Raw genomic sequence first — 6,000 nt, forward strand, 5'->3', positions numbered from 1 at the left:
TAGGGTTAACAGTGCGATATGGGTGTTGCAGGGGGTAGTTCTCCTAATGCAAAAACGTAGATTTTAATGAAAAATAATAGTTTCCAAAATTGATCCATAAAAGCTGTACTTTATCCTGAAAAGGGGGGATAAACGCCCTAGTATCAAGGATAATTCTATTTTGCCGTGGAAAGCAAACTCTCTTTACAAAAAAACAACAACAGTACAATTGCTAATTACTTCAAAGAGGGTAAAAAGTTGGACAGAAAACGTATTAATAATTGGGCAGTGACTTGACCGGATAATTGCATGCTGTAAATCCCCCAAAAAAGGCTTCACAAATGTATCTAATTCTTAATAAACGTCCTATTTTTGCCAGAAATCCCAAGAAACCATTGGGAAATTAAAAATTTCACAAAGTTTCAGGCTAAACAAATGAATTTCAATTAACCTAGGAAATGACAACAAGCTACTGTTGTCGTTTCATGTGCAATTATTTGGTTCCTTGTTGGGTTTAAAATATTCAATAGCATATCACCCGCGAGGCGATTAGTTATCTGATTGTTTCGTACTTAGAGAGGGAGATGATTCACAACAGTGCATTTTAATGTCAAAACATCCCAGCTCTCATTGAACCGTCAGATAAATAAATAGGGTAATTAACTTGAGTGAAAACAGATCTTTCTTCAAATATAAGTAGGCTATTTTTGAGGTGGATTCGTAGCCTATGCAAAAAGAATTCTGGAAGGAATCCACAACTAGAATTTTTTTTATCTGAATAGTCCAATCAAAATTTTGAGATAGCATCCTGCTTTCTATGGCTCTAATGAGAGAAAGGTTAAGATGGCTAGGGCACGCTTTGCGGATGAAGGATGACAGATTACCGACGATTGTCCTTTTTGACCAGCGGTCTAGGGCTAAGCAGAAAGCTGGTCATCCACGGTTGGGGTGGGAGGATTTCATAAAGAAAGCTTTAAATGAAATGGGAATTTTCTGGGAGAGTGTAAAGAGGGAAGTTTTGAATATATTGGATTGGAAGAGGACTGAGCTTAGCCGTGTTGGCCTCAGAGGGCTTGGTGCTGCGGTAATTTGTTAGTAGTAGAAGTATTTTTTTGTTCAGAATAGTTGAAAGGCCGAACAATTATACCTTTCGAGATACCACGATCCTTCTGGGAATAGGTCTAAGTTATTAAATTTGCCCGTCGCTTACGTAGCCTATTACAGGGAAGTATACATACATTTTTTGAATGCGGGAGTATTTTCTGCAAGTGAAATTTTTTACGAGGAGAATTTCCCATGGCAGGTAAGTTACTAGGGGGTAAATTTCTCATGACAAATTTTACACCAGGGGAATTTGCTAGAATTCTTACACGAAATTTTGCCGTAACACCACGATCCTCCTGGGAATATGTCTAAGTCATACCTTTTGTCTGTTGCTTACGTAGTCTTTTATAGGGAAGTATACATACATTTTATGAGTGGGGGAGATTTTCTGCTAGTAAAATTTTTCACGGGGAGAATTTCCAATGAGAGGGAAGTTTCTAGGGGGTGAAATTTTCAGGAGAAATTTAACACCAAGGGAATTTGCTAGAATTCTTATACGAAGTTTTACCGTAAAAAGCAGGGCGATGAGGGAGGGACAATCCCTTTCATATACAGAATATTTTCTGTTCTTTTTAAGTTGGAAGATATACTATCAAACATAAGTTGTCGAGCCAGCTCTTACTAGGTTTTATTTCTCGTTTAAATCTCTTTAATTGCATCTTCAAGATAGATCATTGGCAGGTGGTGAGAACTCCTTGATGTGGCTGAATTAGCGCATTGGATGTTTCCTAAATTTGTGAAGATACATTTGTTATATGGTTTTAAGATATATTAAATAAAAAAACATTTTTTTTTACTGAAAGTAAGGAGCGACATTAAAACTTAAAACGAACAGAAATTACTCCATATATGAAAGGGGCTGTTCTCTCTTCAATATCCCGCTCTTTACGCTAAAGTTTGACGCTTTCTCTCCACTCCATTTTTAAAAACATTAAAAAACTTTAGCGTAAAGAGCGGGGTGTTGAAGAGAGAACAGCCCCTTTCATATACGGAGTAATTTCTGTCCGTTTTAAGTTTTAATGTCGCTCCTTACTTTTGGTTAAAAAAAACTTGTTTTTTATTTATTTAATTTCTGAACGTTTTTGAATTACAGCATGTTTTGATTTTGGCTCTCCACACTGGAATAATTAAAACGAAATTTGCCTATATATTTTTTTTTTGGCTAAATGTTTTTCTCATAGTTTTGATCGGATAATTTTAGAGAAAAAGGAGCAGAGGAGGCCTAGTTACCCTCCAATTTGCGGCTACTTAAAAAGGCAACTAGAACTTTTAATTATTTACGAACGTTTTTGTAACTTACGAATTAACTTACGTAACGAACTTCTATATTCGTATGTTTTTACTACTTATATGAGGGGGTTCGCCCCCTCGTGAATACCTCGGTCTTCATACTAAAGCTTATATTGTGTCCCAATTCCTTAAGAATGGCCCCTGAATCACAAAGACCGTAGAATAAATAGTTGAAAATACTAAAAATACTTTAGCGTAAAGAGCGAGGTATTAGAAGGAAGTGAACCCCTCATATGCGTAATAATTTCTGTTCGTTTTAAGTTTTAATGCTCCTCATTACTTTCAGTTGAAAAGTTTTTCATATTTTTTAAATGCTGGAAAATTCTGCGCCCCCTTCATGGAAATTCTCTTCCCCCATGGAAACTTCCCCACAATCGCTCAACCTCCCCCAACCAAAAAATTCACCTGAAAGCATCAATACACTTCCCAAAAACCATTACTACATGTAAACACTGGTCAAAGTTTGTAACTTACTGTCCCTCCCACGGGGACTATGGGGGAGTAAGTCGTCCTCAAAGACATAGTTATTAGGTTTTTCGACTAAGTTGGATAAAATGGCTATCTCAGAATTTTGATGCGGTGAATTTAGGAAAAAAATGAGCGTGGGAGGAGGCCTAGGTGCTCTCCATTTTTTTGGTCACTTAAAAAAGGCCCTAGAACTTTTAATTTCCGTCAGAATGAGTCCTCTGGCGACATTCTCGGACCACTGGGTCGATACGATCACCCCTGGAAAAAATACGGCAAAAAAAAAAAACGAAATTCAACATTTTTGTAGATAGTAGTTTGAAACTTCTACTCTCGGGTTCTCTGATACGTTGAATCTGATGGTGTGATTTTCGTTAAGATTGTATCACTCTTAAGGGGTGTTTTCCCCTATTTTCTAAAATAAGGCAAATTTTCTCAGTCTCGTAACTTTTGATGGGTATAACTAAATTTGATGAAACTTATATATTTAAAATCAGCATTAAAATTCGATTATTTCGTTGTAGCTACTGCTATATAAAATTCGGTTTTTAAGAGTTTCGGTTATTATTGAGCCGGGTCGCTCCTTACTACAATTTGTTACCATAAACTCTTTGATTAAATTTGTTTTAAGCATTTGAAATTCACTCATGTGAGCGTCTTCACCTCAAAGCAGCCCAGTCTTCAAATGACAGCTAAATCTTTCATTCAGAAAAGGGGCGGATCCAAGGAGGGCACGGGAGCACCCCCCCCCCCCCATGACATGATGTTGTATTTTTGGTTGGGACAGCTTGCTCTGGTTTGGGCCTGGACGAAAGTGATTTTTCTTTGTAATTGATTTTTAATAGTTGAGTTTTTCATAAATTTTTCAATATTAAGACTGTTTTTTTTTTGTAAACCAGTTTGAAAGAAGATTTTAGTCACTTTGTGCAGTCTTTGTTAAGTTTTACTAATGTCGCATACCGCCAAAAATTATTTAATTAAATTTAGGTTTATCAACGGAATCTGTCCGTATTACTGCAAAAGCCAACTGCAAGGCGAAGATCTTCATTTTGTAGTAACAAGGAGGAGAAATTAAAATCATAACTTCTTTTTACTGTCAAAAATTTGTTTTTGAGTCTGTCTTGCTATGGCACTAAGGCAAAGAAATTGATAGGCCTATCATTACTTTTTTGGTAGTCTGTTTTGGTTATTTGGGTTTGCTTGTTTTGCAAAGAGGGATGGCTTTTACAACACAGCCTAGTAGTTTTTTAGCGAATTTGTATAATAGAAAATAAATGCACGAGAAGCGCAAAATTTATCAATTTAAGTTTTTGTGAGAAATGATGGCCACTTTACTGCCTATTTTCATCTAATCAAAGCTCCGCATTATACAACATATCACCTCCTCTGTTCATCTTAAAACATTTAAATAAAGGCCAAACTCTTTAATACTTTAGACTATTTCCTCTACCCTACAACGCATAATTGTTGAGGTTCCCTTTATTTTGCGGGCATTTTTTTGTTTGCAAGTTTATCTAAGCAACCTATTATGCCCTCCCCCAAAGAAAATCCTGGATCCAATATTTTCTCTCTGAAAATCGAATTTAAAATAACAAATTTCAAGACATTAAAATGTCTAATAACCAGACAAAGAGCCTGAGTCATAGATCTCAGCAAAGAATATCTAAACAGGTTTTTCGGAAGTGACTCAGAAATAGCAAGTCTCTGACTTGAGAGACCGAGTATTGGGTGCTCAGAGACCGAGTATTGGGCATGTTGCAATCCAATCAAAGATTCTGCCCGGGATTTAGTCTGTGACCGACAACAGGTGGGTTTACCCTATTGATTCACCCCTACTTGCTGCTTTCTTTGGTTGAGTACTTGCTTATTGCAGTGATTCATGTTGAGTACAAAATTTTCTACAATGGATAGGGGAGTGCTTTTCAACAACTTCCCATCCTTCATTTGGAGAACATGTCCTGACTAGCCTATCTCAATCTTTCTCTTATTATTGCTCTTAATAATGGGATAGAACCACATTATTTGCAGAGCTTACTGTTAAGGATATGTCAGTCAGACAAGTAGCAAAACAATCTCAAGGTAATATTTAACCCCTAGTCTTCACCTTTACTCTGTTTCATTCTGGAGAGGAGTAATTCTACTTTAACACCAAACTTTAGGTGAAATGATGTTTTGAACATGATGATGATGTTAAAAAAACACATCAGATTTAGTTTGATTCTGTCAAAACTGAAATAAAACCAAGGATAGATTGATGAGAAGGAGTTCCTGAAGTGCATGATGGGCCATTAATGCCCCATTAGTGTTAAAAATCAATTTTAAAGTAAATAAATATAAGATAGTAAATAAATAATTGCAAACCAGTTGAATTTTAAATAGCTGATGCTACAGTTGCTGGAATTGATTCTTCTTAGCCTAGTTTCAACTACACCCACGTTTCTTATGATTTTGAATTTCAAGCGACTTGATATTACATCTCTGAAAGTTAAACAATGCCGCCAAAAAGGCAACGGTAGAGCCCAAAATAGGTAAAGACATTTTCGCCGCTTGTGAGTCAAGATGAATCCAACACAATCAACTGTGTTAAGCATGAAAAAGTGATTATGGAACAACCTGGATTTTTGGGGGGAAAACTTATATTATTGGTATCCTTTTTTATTCTCAGTGGTAGGAATTAAGTCTTTATTATCATTTTTCGGGAAGTATATTATTGCTTTTTCCTTAAAGTTTATTGTGGGCAGGATTTTTTTTTCCTTAACTGTATCTATCATAGCTCTTCTAAACCCCCTCAGAGATGGGGGTCAAACATTAAGCTGGTATAGAGAATCTGACATCCCCTTACCTGCCATTGCCATTGCTGTATCTCTAATCTCTAGCGATGACAGCCAGACACTACACAAGTAGTCTTAGAGTTCCCAAACCCCAAAACTGATTCCAAGCTGAACGATGACTTTCAGACAGTTATTAGAAAGCAGAAACACAAAAAAAACTCCACAAGTCCTCCTAAAATAACAGAAATCCCTAACAGGGTTACAGTTATGGAATTGAAAAACAAACCCATCATCCTTTTCACCTCAACATAAAAGACCAAGTGTTTGCTACGAAAATATCACTAACATTATAATGAGTCTATTCGAATCTTAAATATTTAGTTTCAGTGTG

At 36.2% G+C, this 6,000-nt stretch overlaps 1 long non-coding RNA gene across 1 annotated transcript in view; it reads right to left on the reverse strand.

Annotated features, from left to right (window-relative positions):
* LOC136041943 (uncharacterized) overlaps nucleotides 1–5,289 on the reverse strand; it is a 29,251-nt gene extending 23,962 nt beyond the window's left edge. Inside the window, exon 1 of the long non-coding RNA XR_010621134.1 lies at nucleotides 5,200–5,289. This is a non-coding gene — a long non-coding RNA (uncharacterized LOC136041943). The remainder of the gene's footprint in view (nucleotides 1–5,199) is intronic.
* Nucleotides 5,290–6,000: the final 711 nt, after the last annotated feature.

Source organism: Artemia franciscana, unplaced genomic scaffold (genome assembly GCF_032884065.1).
Source record: "Artemia franciscana unplaced genomic scaffold, ASM3288406v1 PGA_scaffold_50, whole genome shotgun sequence".
NCBI classification, from domain to species: domain Eukaryota; kingdom Metazoa; phylum Arthropoda; class Branchiopoda; order Anostraca; family Artemiidae; genus Artemia; species Artemia franciscana.